We start from the raw sequence: 16,976 nt of genomic DNA, 5'->3' as shown, positions 1-16,976 counted from the left end.
AGGACTGGAAAAAAAGCAAACCGAGCTCAAATTTGATTGATGGAAAAAATTAATATGGATGAGAACGAAGATAAATATAAGAATAGATAAACAACAGAGAAAATCAATAAAAATAAAAATTGGGCGAGGCGCGGTGACTCACGCCTGTAATCCCAGCACTTTGGGAGGCGGAGGCGGGTGGATCACGAGGTCAGAAGATCAAGACCATCTTGGCTAACACGGTGTAACCCCGTCTCTACTAAAAATACAAAAAAAAAAATTAGCCGGGCGTGGTGGCAGGCGCCTGTAGTCCCAGCTACTCAGGAGGCTGAGGTAGGAGAATGGCGTGAACCCCGGGAGGTGGAGCTTGCAGTGAGCCGAGATCGCACCACAGCACTCCATCCTGGGTGCCAGAGTGAGACTCCATCTCAAAAAAAAAAAAAAAAAAAAAAAAAGAAAGAAAGAAAGAAAGAAAGAAAAAATTGATTCTTTGCAAGGATAAACAAAATTGACACAACTTTAGCTAGATTGACTGAGAAATAAGAGAGGTACCACATAACTAAAATTAGAAATTAAGATACATTCTGGAGAGGATGAAGAATAAAGGGAATTCTTACATACTGTTGGTGTGTATGTAAATATACATGTAAATTGTGTATATGTAAATTAGTACAGACACTATGGAAAACAGTATGGAGGTTCCCCAAAAAACTAAAAATTAAACCACCATATGTTCTCAGCAATCACACTACTGGATATACATCCAAAGGAAAGAAAATTATTATGTTAAAGAGATATCTGGCTTTCTGCCTCCGCTACTGCCATGGCACCCGTGAAAAAGCTTGTGATGAAGGGGGGCAAAAAAGAGAAGCAGATTCTGAAATTCACTCTTGATTGCACCCACCCCATAAAAGATGGAATCATGGATGCTGCCAATTTTGAGCAGTTTTTGCAAGAAAGCATCAAAGTGATCAGAAAAGCTGAGAAACTTGGTAAGGGGTGGTGACCATCGAAAGGAGCAAGAGAAAGATCACCGTGACATCCCAGGTGCCTTTTTCCAAAAGGTATTTGAAATATCTTACCAAAAAATATTTGAAGAAGAATAATCTACGTGATTGGTTGCACGTAGTTGCTAAGAGAGTTATGAATTCCGTTACTTCTAAATTAACCAGGATGAAGAAGAGGAGGAAGACGAGGATTAAATTTCATTTATCTGGAATATTTTGTATGAGTTCTTGAAAAGAATTTGGGAACCAAAATGGTGGTTTATGCTTATATCTCTGCAGTGTGGATTGAACAGAAAATTGGATATCATAGTCAAAGGACTTCCTCTGGGCCGCCAGTCACTTATTTATACCATGACTTTTTTTTTTCTGCTTTAAAATTTCAATTCTCGTGGTAACACCAGAGTACAAGAAGGTGACTTTACAGAAATGACAGCCATTGGGCAGGCAGGTAAGGGTGTGGAGGTGTGGACTGAAGGTAGTGACTGTTTTATTTTAGAAGTGTGACTGTCAATTGTTTCTGTTGCTTTTCCCAAAGAATGATTCAGGGATACAAGTGGGTTCCTCTCATTCATTAAGAGAAAATGTGACAGCTTTCTAAGATTCTCTGTGGGAAAATAACAGTGTCAATAAAATGCAGGTTTCTGGGACATTTGTCTTACTTTGATTTTTTTATTGCAAATTTCTCTTGATGCACACAATTGTGTCTACTAATCCTCTTCTTCCTAGAGAGAGAAAATATGCTCCTTCAGCATTGCTGTGTAGTCCATCACTTTCCATAAAGGGGTTTGGGGAATTGATTGTAAAAGTCCCAGGTTCTAAATTAACTACATGTGTACAAATATGAATGTGTCTGTTTCTACAAAAAAAAAAAAAAGAAATTAAGGTGGGGACATTACTATGAAAAAAATAACTAGGATTATAAGAGAGTTTAATGAAGAATTGTATGCCAATAAGTTAGATAACTTAGATAAAATGATAAATTCCCAGAAACATACAACTCACAAATACTGAATAATGAATAGAAAATATGAATGGATATATCAGTAATAAGGAGACAGAATCAGTAATCAAAAACTTCTGAAAAAACAAAAGCATATCCTTCACCCACTTTTTGATCGGGTTGTCTGTTTTTTTCTTGTAAATTTGTTTAAGCTCTTTGTAGACTCGGGCTATTAGCCCTTGGTCAAATAAATAGATTGCAAAAATTTTCTCCCATTCTGTAGGCTGCCTGTTCACTCTGATGATAGTTTCTTTTGCTGTGAAGAAGCTCTTTAGTTTAATTAGACCCCATTTGTCAATTTTGTCTTTCACTGCAATTGCTTTTGGTGTTTTAGTCATGAAATATTTGCCTATGCCTATGTCCTGAATGGTATTGCCTAGGTTTTCTTCTAGGGTTTTTATGGTTTTGGGTTTTATTTTTAAGTCTTTAATCCATCTTGAGTTAATTTTTGTATAAGGTGTAAAGAAGGAATCCAGTTTCTGTTTTCTGCCTATGGCTAGCCAGTTCTCCCAGCAGCATTTATTAAACAGGGAATCCTTTCCCCATTGCTTGTTTTTGTAAGGTTTGTTGAAGATCAGATGGATGTAGATGGGTGGTGTTATTTCTGAGGTCTCTGTTCTGTTCCATTTGTCTATATATCTGTTTTGGTACAAGTATCATGCTGTTTTGGTTACTATAGCTTTGTAGTATAAAACAGACACTACCCAAACAAAGACACTTATGTGGCCAACAAACCATATGAAGAAAAAAGCTCAATATCACTGGTTATTAGAGAAATGCAAATCAAAACCACAATGAGATACCATCTCACGCCAGTTAGAATGGACATCATTGAAAAGTCGGGAAACAACAGAAGCTAGTGAGGCTGTGGAGAAATAGGAATGCTTTTACATTGTTGGTGGGAGTGTAAATTAGTTCAACCATTGTGGAAGACAGTGTGTTGATTCCTCCAGGATCTAGAACCAGAAAGACCATTTGACTCAGCAATTCCATTACTGGGTATATAGCGAAAGGATTATAAATCTTTCCACTGTAAAGATACATGCACCTGTGTTCATTGCAGCACTATTTTCAATAGCAATGACTTGGAACCAACCCAAATGCCCATCAATGATAGACTGGATAAAGAAAATGTGGCACATATACATCATGGAATACTATCCAGCCTTAGAATGAGTTCATGTCTTTTGCAGGGACAAGAGTGAAGCTGGAAACCGTCATTCTCAACAAGCTAACACAGCAACAGAAAACCAAACACCACATGTTCTCACTCGTAAGTGGGAGTTGAACAATAACAATAATGATCTAGTGAATTAGATCCTTATCGCATTCCTACAGAGAAATACCTACAAGACGGGGTAATTTAAACAAGAAAGACGTTCAGTTGGCTCACAGTTCTACAGGCTGTTCAAGAAGCATAGCTCTGGCATCAGCTTCTGGGAATGCCTGAAGAAGCCTATTATCATGGCAGACGGTAAAGTAGGAGCAGGCATGTCACATTGTGGGAGTAAGAGCAACAGAGTGGGGGGAGACACTACAGACTTGTAAATGTCCAGATCTCATGAAAAATTACTCATTATCAGGAGAACTGTACCAAAGTGATGATGATAAACCATTCATAAAAATTCCTCCTTTATTATCCGATCACCTCTCACCAGGCTTCACCTCTAACATTGGGGATTACATTGCAACATGATATTTTGGTGGGGACACATATCCAAATGATATTATTCTGCCCCTGGCCCCACCCTTATCTCATGTCCTTCTCACACTTCAAAATGCAATCACATCTTCCCAATAATACCCCAATGCTTTTACTCATTCCAATAATAACTCAAGAGTCCAACGTCTCATCTGAAACAAGGCAAGTCCTTTCCACATATATGCCTGTAAAATTAAAGTCATCACTTACTTCCAAGACACAATGGGGATATAAGCATTGGGTAAACATTCCTAGAAATCAGACAAAAGAAAGGGGCTACATGCCCCATGCAAGTCCAAACCCCATCAGGGCCATCATTCACCAAAGATGGAGCACATAAAATCAACACACAAAAATCATTTGTATTTATACACACTAACAAGAAATAACATATAAAAATTAATAAAATAATTCCATTTACAATATTTTCAAAAAGAACAACATTATTTTCAATAAAATGCTGATAAGTGTGCACTTTGCTGCACTACTTCAGTTGCTGACATACACAAGAGAGCATGGACCCTACTGCCATAACCCTGAAGCAGCACTTTGGCCAGCACCACCTATTGGAATGTTGTGGCCAGCTGACTGGAAACAAATGGCTCCTCCAGTGTAACAGGTTCCTAATTTCAAGGGGCCAGATAACAAATTTGGGGACCTGGTAACAGCCCCCCAGAGTTGTAGCATGTAGTCCATGAGTAGTGAGCTGAACTTTAACCCCCTAAACACTTCAGGAATGAAGCCACTGAGCTGAAACCACCTTATGTTACCAATAGAAGGTATCTGAGTTACTGGTGGCAATTCCATATGAGTCTTCGGCAACCTCAATTCTTACCTCCTCAGAAGAAAGAATTTGACTGAGGGGAATAAGGCAGAAAAAGAGACAAAGGCAAGTTTCAGAGCAGGAGTGGAAGTTCATTCTAAAAGGCTTTAGAACAGGAAAGAAAAAAAGTATGCTTGGAAGAGATTCAAGCGGACACTGGGTCAAGTTCCCCATTTAACCCTGATGCTAGGATTTTATGGGCTGGCCCCATTCCCATGATTCTTCCCTAAGGGTCGGCTGCCCACATGTGCAGTGCCCTCCTTACCCTTGGGAAGTGAGCACACTCAGTGTGTTTAGGAAGTTGTATGCTTGCCCATCTGAAGCTTTTCTTCCCTTTTCTGGTGAAGTGCCCAGAAGGTCATACTCTGTCATTTTGTTTCTTAATGCACATGCCAGGGAAGTTGTTGTCTGCTGGTGCTTGCATTCAATTAACACTTTATTGCAACAGGTATGGAACATCAGAAAATGGCCTCTCCTTGGTGTCAGCTGCCAGTTTATCACTTTTAGAGAGGCAATGTGATAATTGCCAAAACATCATCCAACATTCCTAGTGGGTGGGGGAGAGCCCCCTCGTGATCTGCTCTTGCCTGTCTAACAACCTGTAACATTAATACCACAATCAAACTCCCAAAGGCATCAAAGAATATAAAAGGAAAAAAAACCCATTCAAGGGGCAGCTACTTCAAATATTGAACAAATATAAGCCCAAACAGATGAGAAACAGCCCACACAAGAACTCCGGCAACTCATATAAAGTATGACATCAATAGAATAATATGTGGAGGGGGGAAGCAAAATTATAGAGCCTTTGTATGTGATTGTAGTAAGGTATTATCAGGTTGAATTAGGACATTAAAACTATAAAATGTTTTCTATAAGATTCATGGTAACCACAAAGAAAAAAGCCTCCAATTGATACTGAAAAGATAAAGTAATTAAAGTACACCGCTACAAAAAATATGACAAAGCACAAAGAAAGATGACAACATTGTAAAAGAGTAATGAAAGAACTAAAAAACAGAATTGAGAACTCAGAAATAAGACCGCACATCTACATCCATCAGATCTTTGAGACACCTGACAAAAACAAGCAATGGGAAAAGAATTCCCTATTTAATAATGGTGCTGGGAGAACAGGCTAGCCACATGTGGAGAATTGAAACTGTGCCCCTTCTTTACACTTTATACAAAACTTAACTCTAGATGGATTAAAGACTTAAACGTGAAACCCAAAACAATAAAAACCCTAGAAGAAAATCTAGGCAATACCATTCAGGACATAGGCACAGGCAAAGTTTCATGATGAAATCACCAAAAGCAATTGCAACAAAAGCAAAAACTGCCAAATGGGATCTGCTTCTGCACAGAAAAATAAACCATCATAAGAGGAAAGTTTATAACAACAAATGCCAATGTGAAAAAAATAACACAGATCTCAGGTAAACAACTAAATGTTACATCTCAAGGAACAAAAAAATTAACATAAGTCTAAAATCAGTAGTAGGAAGGTGATAATAAACATCAGAGCAGAAAAAAATGAAATATATGCTAGAAAGACAATAGAAAGATCAATAAAACTAAGTTGATTATTTGAAAATATAAATAAAATTTACAAACATTTAGCCAAACCAAGAAAGAGATATGCCTCAAATAAATATAATCATAAACTAATAGGACAAATTACAAGTAATACCACAGAAATAAAAAGGATCATAAGAGACTCCTATGAAAAATAATATCCCAAAAAATAGTTTAATGTAGAAAAAATGGATAAATTCCTAGAAATGCACAAAGTATCAATGCTGTATCAAGAAGAAATAGAAAATCTGAACAGACCAAAATGAGTAAAAAGATTGAATCAATAATAAAACATCTCTCATTAAAGAAAAGCCCAGGATAGGCTTCATAGCAGAATTCTATCACTCATTTAAATAACTAATAGCAATCTTTCTCAGTCTCTCCCCAAAAATCAAAGTGAAGAGAGAATACTTCCAAACTCATTTTGCAAGGCCAGCATTACCCTGACACTAAGGATAGATGAGGTCATGACAAGCAAAGAAAATTACAGGCTAATTAGATCCCATTTTTCAATTTTGGTGATTCCTCAGGGATCTAGAACTAGAAATGCCATTTGACCCAGCCATCCCATTACTGGGTATATACCCAAAGGACTATAAATCATGCTGCTATAAAGATACATGCACACATATGTTTATTGCGGCACTATTCACAATAGCAAAGACTTGGAACCAACCCAAATGTCCAACAATGATAGACTGGATTAAGAAAATGTGGCACATATACACCATGGAATACTATGCAGCCATAAAAATGATGAGTTCATGTCCTTTGTAGGGACATGGATGAAATTGGAAATCATCATTCTCAGTAAACTATCACAAGGACAAAAAACCAAACACTGTTGTGGGGTGAGGGGAGGGGGGAGAGACAGCCTTAGGAGATATACCTAATGCTAAATGATGAGTTAATGGGTGCAGCACACCAGCATGGCACATGTATACATATGTAAGTAACCTGCACATTGTGCACATGTACCCTAAAACTTAAAGTATAATAATAATAAAAAAATAAATAAAAATAAAAAAAGAAAATTACAGGCTAATATCTCTGACGAACATAGATGCAAAAATTCTCAACAAAATACTAGAAAACTGATGTTAACAGCACATTAAGAGAATCATTCTCCATGATGAATTCAGATTTATCCCTGGGATACAAGAATATTTTAACATACATAAAGCAGTAAATGTGATACACCATATTAACAGAATAAAGGACAGAAACCAAATGGTCAGCTTAATCGATACTAAAAAAGCTTTTGACAAAATTCAACATTCTTTTATGAATAAAATCTCTTAGCAACTTTGGTGTAAAATTGTACCTCAACACAATAAATGCAATATTTGAAAAGCCCACAGTTAACATCATACTCAATGGTGAGAAGTTGAAAGCTTTTACTCTAAGATCAAGAACAAGACAAGGATGTCCACTCTCATCACTTCTATTTAACATAGCACTGGAAGTCATAGACAGATAAGTTAGACAAGAAAAAGAAATAAAAGGCATCCAAATAGAAAAGGAAAAATTAAAATATCTCATCTGCTGATCACATGATATATATAGAAAAGCCTAAAAATGCCACCAAAAAAACTTGTTAGAACTAATAAACAAATTCAGTGATGTTTCAGGGTACAAAATCAATATGCAAAAATTAGTAGTATTTCTTTACACTAGCAATAGACTATTCAAAAAGTAAATTTAAAAATCAATAATATTCACAATAGTATCAAAAAATAAAATATATGAGTAAATTATTCAGAGAGGTGAAAGATTTGTACACTAAATATTATAAAGCATTAATTGAAGAAACTATAGATGACACAAATAAACATGAACTATCTCATGTTCATGGATTGGAAGCATAAATAGAGTTAAAATGCCCGTACTATCCAAATCAATCTACAGATTCAATGTAATCCCTATCAAAATTTCAATGTCATTCTTCACAGAAACAAAAAAATAGTTCTAAAATTTGTAGGGAACCACACAGACTTCAAAGAGCCAAAGCAATTTTGAGGAGAAAATAACAAAACTGGAGATGTCACATTAACTGAGTTCAAAATCTATTACAAAGCTATAACAATCAAAACAGCATGATACTGGCATAAAAACAGATTCATTGACCAATGAAACAGGATAGAGAGCCCAAAAATAAATCCATGTATTTATGGCCAATTGATTTTTGACAAAGGTGCCAGGAAAATATAATGGACAAAAGATGGTCTTTTCAATAAATGGTGTTGGGAAACCTTGATGTCCATAAGCAGAAGAATCACACTGGACCCTTATCTCACACCATATACAAAAATCTCAAAATGAATTAAAGACTTAAACATAAGACTGGAAGCTGTAAAAATTCTAGAGTAAAACACAGGAAAAATGTTCCATGACATTGGTCTGGGCAATGATTTATTGAATATAATCCCAAAACCACAGACAACAAAAGCAAAAATTTTAAAAATGAGATTACATTAAACTAAAATGTGTTTGCATATCAAAAAAGAAAACAACAACAATTATTAGAGTGAAGAGACAACCCAAAGTTTGGGAGAAAATATTTACAAATTATAAATTTGATAAGGGGCTAATATACAAAATATATAAGAAAATCAACCATCTCAATAACAGGACAAAAATTAACAATGAGGACAGAGGGAGGGGAACATCACACACTGAGCCCTGTCGGTGGGTGGGGTAATAGGGGAGGGATAGCATTAGGAGAAATACCTAATGTAGATGACGAGTTGATGGGTGCAGCAAACCACCATGGCACGTGTATACATATGTAACAAACCTGCACGTTCTGCACATGTACCCCAAAACTTAAAGTATAATGATAATTTAAAAAAAACCCAAACAACATCTGGACAAATAACCCATTTTTAAAAGAGTACATACAAATGGCCAGAAGATATATGAAAAAATGCTCATCATCACTGATCATCAGGAAAATGCAAATTAAAACTACAATGAGGTATCACCTTACGCTGATTAGAATGGCTTTATAAAAAAGGTAAGAAGAGATAACAAATGTTGGCAAGGAGGTGAAGAAAAGGGATTCCTTGTGTACTGTTTGTGAAAATGTAAATTAATACAACCATTATGGGAAAAAGTATAAAGTTTCCTTAGAAAATTAAAAATGGAATTAACATGCAATCCAGAAACCTAGGTGTTCACCATCAGATGAATTGCTAAAGAAAATATGATACATATACACAATGAAATACTATTCAGCCTTAAAAAAGGAGTAATACTGTCATTTGCAACAACATGTGTGTGTGTGTGTGTGTGTGTGTGTGTGTGTATATATGGAAAACATTATGCTAAGTGAAATAAGCCAGGCACAGAAAGGTAAATAGTGCACAATCTCACTTATATCTAACTTTTTTAGATTTAAATTGAACACATAGAAGTAGAGGGCAAAATAAAGGTTACAGAGACTAGATGAGGGTGTGTTTGGGAGACAGGAGATGTTGATGAAGAGGTACAAAGTTTCACTCAGGAGAAATAAGCTTTAGTGATATATTGCACAGAATGGTTACTATAATAAGTAATAATGCATTGTATATTTCAAAATCCTGAAAGACTAGTTTTTAAATGTTTTTACAACAAAAAGATAAGTGTATGAGGTGATAAATTTGTTAATTAGCCTGCTTTATTCATTCCATATTGTAAACACATATCAAAATATTATACCTCATAAATATATACAATTATTTGTTAATAAAATAATTTTAAACAATAAAATTAAAATATAAATAGCTTGCCCAAGGCCTCATAGTAGAGGTATAATCTGAATGGTGACAGTCTGAAATTTTGTGTGTGAGAGTGAAACATCATAGACAAAGGGAACATTAAGCACATATTTCTAGAGATGAAAGAGAACATAACGTATATACAATTTAAATACAATTATGTCATTAACAAATTTAAGCAGCAGAATGCAACAATCCCATTTGATTTTAGAGAATTACTCTGCCTGTATTCTTAGAAGATGGATGTAAGGATGACAATACTGAAGACAAAGAAAGCTAGTTTAGTTAGGAGTGTTTTGCAAAAGTTTAGAGTGGTAGCTGACCAGATAGGGCAGTGGTAATGTAGAGTGACAGAAGGAAAATAATTTGAGAACAATTAGCATGAAAACTTTCTAGAGTTTTTTTATGTCTTACAGGATGTGGAACTCATGAATATTGGTAGACGGTGATGCCATTTACTTAAATTTGAAATAAAGATAAAAAAATCAGGTTTGAGGAAGGCCAGATGAGTGTTTCCTTTTAAGATTTATTGGATTTGAGATGCCTCTGGCACACTCACATATTTATGTGTAAAACAATTTGAAACCCTAGGCAGAACCTAAGGCTAGAGAAATATAGGTTTGTGAAGCATCAGCATAGAGATGACAGTTAAAATCACAGTAATTATAATATATAATTACACAATAATTAACTTATGCATCAATGAAAGATAGTTATATGTTGATATGGTTTCACTGTGTCCCCAACCAAATCTCATTTTGAATTGTAATAATAATTCCCACTTGTCAAGGGCAGAGCCTGGTGGCGATAATTAAATCATCGGGGCAGTTTCTCCAGGACTGTTCTCATAATAGGAAATAAGTCTCATGAGATCTGATGGTTCCATAAATAGGAGTTCCCCTATACAAGCTCTCTTGCCTGCTGCCATGTAAGATGTGACTTTGCTCCTCATTTGCCTTCTGCCGTGATTGTGAGGCCTCCACAGCCATGTGGAACAGTGAGTCATTTAAACCTCTTTCCTTTATAAATTACTCAGTCTTGGGTGTGTCTTTATTAGCAGTGTGAGAACAGACTAATACACAGGTAGACAATAAAACCATGTTAAGTAAATCTTTTTAAGGGAACAATTTGAAAAATACTTAGGCCAACATGTTAGATAATAGAAAATTTTAGACATACATATTCACCCTAAATAACCTCATTATCACACAGGAAAACTCTCTGTAAGTGGGAACTATTTGAAGAGGTTTTATCCTTCTCCTAAAGATGTCAACTTCTCTGTTCATGAAAACTAAGAAGATCTTACTTGAATTGTGTTAAATTTCATATTTGGCACCAATATTAGTCTTCTGCCAAAGTTAACAAATCTCTACAAATCACAAATCTTTACAGCAGGAATCAATTCTATAGTTTACAAATAATTTGGTCCAATTCAAACAAAATTATCAGTCCCTTGTAGTGAGGCATCCTAATTTTTGCTGTAGTGCCTTACCCCTAGGTGTTACCCAACAAAGGCTGATTTATGAATAGAGAACTGAAGCATTGAGAAGTTAATCTGATTGCTCAAAGCCACATTGGCATTTAATGAGAAGTAGGGGCCAGAAGCCACATCTCTCGACACTCAAATGGCTACATTTTTCTAGAACACCAAGATTAATTGCAAAATTTTTTATAATCATTGTAGACATTGTCATAAATTTTATGAGCATATAATAAATGTATAATTTTTCATTTTGTTGTAGATTAAGAATGACCACCAATTTTTAAACTGATATTCATTGAGAGGTGAGCTCTATGTTTCCTCTTCTTAAATCTATGCAAACCCTGCTTGACCCATAGAATATGGTAGAAATGATGCAATACTCTTTCAGACCCAGGTATTAAGATAATGGGTCTTTTTACTTCCTGTCTTGGTACATGCACTATTGGAGATGTGAAATTTCATTTAAAAATGTGACTACTCTGAGACCACCATGTCATGAGAAAATCAAGCCATATGGAAAAGAACTGGTGGATGAGCTTCCATGTGAAGAAATAAAGATGCCAAGGAAAACCAAGTCACCTGACGTGGATGAGTCACAAAAGCCATCTTGGGAGTAGATCCTTTAGCCCAAGATGTCACAGTAAATGTCACATCAAATAAGAGACCAATTGCCTGAGCAAGTTTTTTCTCAAAACCTGAGCTATACAATCAGATGATATAATAAAATGGTTATTTTAAACACTGTTTTAGGTATTTCTTTCTGCAGCAATACATAACCAAAATATATGCCAAAGAAAACAAAAATACTAATAATGTACATAAAAAGCAGCATGTATTAACTACTTACTATGTGTCAGGTTTTGTGCATTCCATATATGATTTTATTTAATACTCACAACTATCTTAGCATCCTCTTTTTACATTACCTATCTCTTACTCTTTCTCTACATCACATTCTTAAGGAGAGCTTTCCTTCATCTCCATGTCTAGATCAATTGCCTATATTTAATGTTTTTATAGCATCGTATACCTGAGTTCTTGGTAGCTACAATTTTAATTATAAATTCATATTTGTGATCTTGATCTATCACCAGATTCTAGCACAGTACCTAGAAAATAGTGGTCTTCAATATATGTTTACAGATCCTTATTTTAGAGATGAAGATATTAAGTTTCAAAGACATTAAATAACTTTTCCAGGCTTATACAGCTAGCTATGACTTGAGCTTAAATCTATCAGATTCACTGTGTCAAATTCTTAACCACTAAGACATTCTTCCATAAAGTAATATACTGGCACAACAAATCCACAGTAAAGGACAACATAAAAGTCATAAATTTTGGACACTAGACTTTTTCGTATGGTGCCTTTGCAGCTTATTTAGCTTTCTATTCATTATTTTCTTTAGGAAATACCAAGAGAAACTTCTGTTCCTTGAGTTGATTTTGAAGAGTATAGAATATATGATTTAGAAATCAAAATGAACATAAACATACTTGATGATTGATCTTTTCCTCCCAAAGTGGAAGTTATTCCCATTGTCAAATATAAAGCATTTTGGAAGTTGCATACTCAGTACATTAATATAATTTCCAGAATTGCCCAAGACTTACTTGAGAATAGTAGCTGTGTTACCTGACATTGGTCTTCCAAAGAACTGGCAAGGTTGGTGAGTAGAACCTCTCCATTAAAACGCCAGACTCTTTTAGTTTTCAGTCTGTCGTTTATTCAATATTTATTTAACCGCTAAATATTTATTTAACTGTTATAGCTGCCATGTACAAAACACTTTCTTGACTTTCCAGCAGCAGAGAGTACTGACGTGGATAAGAAACTCTAATTGTTCTCTGAATAACTAACTGAAATGTATGGAAGAAAGAGTACTAGTACAGTCTCTCCTGTCAGACACATCTGAGTGTGAATTCTACTTCTGTGACTTACTAGCTGTGTGGCCTAGTACAAATTGTCTAATCATTCCATTTCATATATTTCTTCCTCTGTAAAGTGAGGAAATAAATAATATTTCCCTCATTTAAGTATTTTAAATATTAAAAAATTTTCCATGTAAAGTACTTGACACATAATTGATAGCTCTATAAATGTTAGTTATAGTAGTAACGACTAAGATGATAATTAAGATGATGTAAAAGATGATTTAATGTCCTACAAAGATTATCAAAAAAACCCTATGGGGGCTATATTTCCCACAGAATATTTGGACAATAAAAGCCACATAAAGGGTTTCAGATGAGCAGAACACAAACCTTTCTGTTTCTTCTACTCTTCCCCACCCCTACAGCATAAACACGTACTGAACACACAACTGCACTCACACAGAAATAAATGAAGTGACATTCCCCAAGAAGTTTAACACCTCCCCAAATACAAGAGTAGAAGGCCAGAACTTGTCCCAACAGGCCTCAGACATATCAAAGAGGCAAGGCATAGATTCTATAGTTAGTAACTCATAGACTAGTTAAATCAAGGCCATATGGGTGGTACATTTGAAAAAGGAGAATCTCACTATAGAACCATTGAGAGAAAGCAAATAAAACACAGATGCATAAATGAATGGAAAGGAATGGCTTTAATTTCTAGCTACTTTTTAAAAAATATTGAACTGTCCTAAATCTCATAAAACCAAACACCAAAACTTCATGTAATCTCTCTCTCTCTCAGATTTTAACACAATAGTTAAACTCTCAGTAGCAAGAATGTTCTACGAACAGGTCAAAACATTTCTTATGCTTTTAGGCTCCTCCTCTTTGTATAAATAGGAATGAGGATGCACATACACACCTACATGGTACTCTGTAAGGAACAGAGAACTATTAAATCAATGAACTAATGTTGTTTGGGTCTTCGAATATTATAACTAATTTTTTTCAAAAAAACTCACATACCTTGCTTTGGGATTTAGAAACATTAAATCAATCAGAGAATATTTAGGCAATAAAAGCCATATAATAGCTGTTCTATTAAAATCCTTACTTCCTTTTCAAAGCTCAGCACAAATGCCCACACTTCCACAAACTTTGTCCAGATTCATTTTCCTGCAACTGATGTCTCCTTCTGAATGCCAAAACATTTGCTTTGTACTTGTGGCATGGCATGATATTTGCATCTGTGTCCTTTTTGTATTTTCCATAATGAATAGCATAAAGGAGGGCAGGAACCGTGTCTAACTCATGTTACTATCTCCACCTACGGAATCTACTCTGGTTCTGACTTGGATGAAAGACTGTTTAGTGAATCAGAATTGCTATTTTAGATTGTATTAAAGGTAATATTTGTTAACATATATAGAGTGCTGTTATTAGTCAGCTATTGTTGCAAAAATGCCTCACTAAAAAACACCCAAAATAACACTAAATAACAAGTATGTAAAATTGCTTACGGGTTTGTGGGTTGGCTGCAGCGGCTTTGTTTCATAATGCACATTAGCTGAGCTCTTTCCAGGCATCTGGTCAGGTTTAGTTTTGTTTCATATGTTTCATACTGGAGTTCAGGCTGAGGGAGCAGTTGCTACCTCAGAAATACTCTTCTCATAAAAATCACAGTATTATGCAAGAAGGTCAGCAGGATCATGTACTATCTCTTAAGGCCTTTGCTAGGAACAAGGAATCTTACTTCCATCTATATCTCATTGATCAAAAACAAGTCAGACAGCTAAGCCCAATTGTATGCCAGGCATTACACTTAATTTACTTAATTCTTATAAATAATTGATAAAATGGGTACTATTCTGCCCATTTTATAAATAAAGAAACTGAAAATCATTAAAATTAATTTATCTAGGATCAATAAATAATGGAGCTAGAATATCCACTCAGGAAGTAAAATTTCAGAGTGATTATTCACAATTTTTAAGCAAGAAACTAACACTATCCAAGATCTGGTCTCAAAATACCTTCCCAAATTATCTTCCAGTAAATACCATCACATCAGCTACATTATACTAATTTGTCAGACTCATTTGTCATTTCTTCAATATGTTACATACTTTAAACATTGAGGACAGGAATCACATCACAGACACCTCCCTATATCCATTTATTTCTGCAAGTCCCCAGCATGCAGTAGGCTTTCAGGTATTTATTAAATTAAATTTAGAACTGATATACATATTTAAAATATAATAAATATAGTACATTACTAAAGAAATAGAGAATATTATTGGATTTAGAAAGGGTTTCTCCTTATTGTGGATACAAATGTCTTTTTCTGATCATTAAAACCAGAGGAATAAAGTCATCTGAATTTTTATCTTTTAAATATGATTACCAATGACCTTTGATAAAGATTTGACAGGGAATATCTTAGAAAAGCAAGACGAAAAGCAAATATCCCAAGATGTGTTTAATTTCAGTTCTCTTTGTGGCATAGGAAATTGAGCAATTTAAAGCTATTCTGCCGTAGTTGCTTTTATGAGATAAACACTTTTGTTTCCTTCTGACACCCAATTATTTTGATGACAATGAGCCAACAGTTTTCCAGGGACTGATTTTGGTTTGTTTGTTCTTGCCTCTAGTTTGATTTTTTTTTTTCCCTGCACATCTCCACATCAGAGAGCAAGAATAGATTTACCTAAACTGTTGTGTGGATTTATATGAAAACGAGGTGCTCTTTTTCATTTGTTTGCTCTTTAGAAATTACTGTAGGTGTGTATGTGAGTAAAATTTTTCAAACACATAAAGTCTTAAAAAAAGAAACTTCAGCAGTAATAAACTGTAGGCCGTTAAATGGTAATTTTACATGCGAAAAGAAAAAGATGAGACAGAAAAAATTTTCTGCTGGGCTGAATAGAGAAATAAAGAACTTTAAAAATATAATTTATTTTTATACCCTCACATTAATACTTACAGAAATGTCAGGCCTACTTTAATTGGAGATGCTTAATAGTTGCAAGCTTTGCATGCATCCCTTTCCAATTTTACTATAACTACTGGCCTATGAAATGCAGATTCAGGTCATTTTAAAGATAAATTCAGGAATTTTGGTCCTCAAGGTACTGTAGAAGACTCAGCAAAAATAACTTCTCAGTACTCACATTGGTAAGTAATCTCATAAAATCAGTTCTAAAAATTGCTTGCTTGATGCCATCTGCAACTGGTTTAAGTGTGAAGAATGCAATTTTAAAACAAAAAATCCTCTTCATATTTTTCTAGTGCACATAGCGGCTTCCGTTTGTTAATGATTGATCATAATGCTTTTAATTCAGGAACTCTTTTCATGTTTCATGAATGTATGTACTCATACATTCACCTTGCATTTTGCAGTTATATCAGGGTAGGATAAACAGATCTATATTTGTATGACAAATCAGAAATTTAGAATGTTTCAGGTTTTGATAAATGAATTAATGTTTACATGCGATCAAATTGGGACCACCAAAGCAACATCAAAATGGGAAAAATAGCAAAATTCAGAAATTACTTTTATTAGATGAACAATTTTAGTCATCATGCTGCATAAAGAGGGATTATTTTAATTTTTTCCAACAATAAGCCAAAACTTTATTTATGATAGAAACGGTACAAACTTCAAACCAAGCTGAAGTTCCACCTTTGAAACACCAAGAAAGTTCTTTTCGGATGGTTACATTGTTAATTCTATAATAGCATTTACTATATCATTGCTATTGT

General features: G+C 34.8%; 1 pseudogene; it reads left to right on the top strand.

Annotated features, from left to right (window-relative positions):
* Positions 1–802: 802 nt before the first annotated feature.
* LOC101141808 (large ribosomal subunit protein eL22-like) lies at positions 803–1,181 on the top strand (annotated as a pseudogene).
* The last annotated feature ends 15,795 nt before the right edge of the window (positions 1,182–16,976 follow it).

Source organism: Gorilla gorilla, chromosome X, assembly GCF_029281585.2.
Source record: "Gorilla gorilla gorilla isolate KB3781 chromosome X, NHGRI_mGorGor1-v2.1_pri, whole genome shotgun sequence".
Lineage (NCBI taxonomy): Eukaryota > Metazoa > Chordata > Mammalia > Primates > Hominidae > Gorilla > Gorilla gorilla.
The sequence above is the reverse complement of the archived record's forward strand: the minus strand, read 5'-3'. Positions and strand labels throughout refer to the sequence as shown.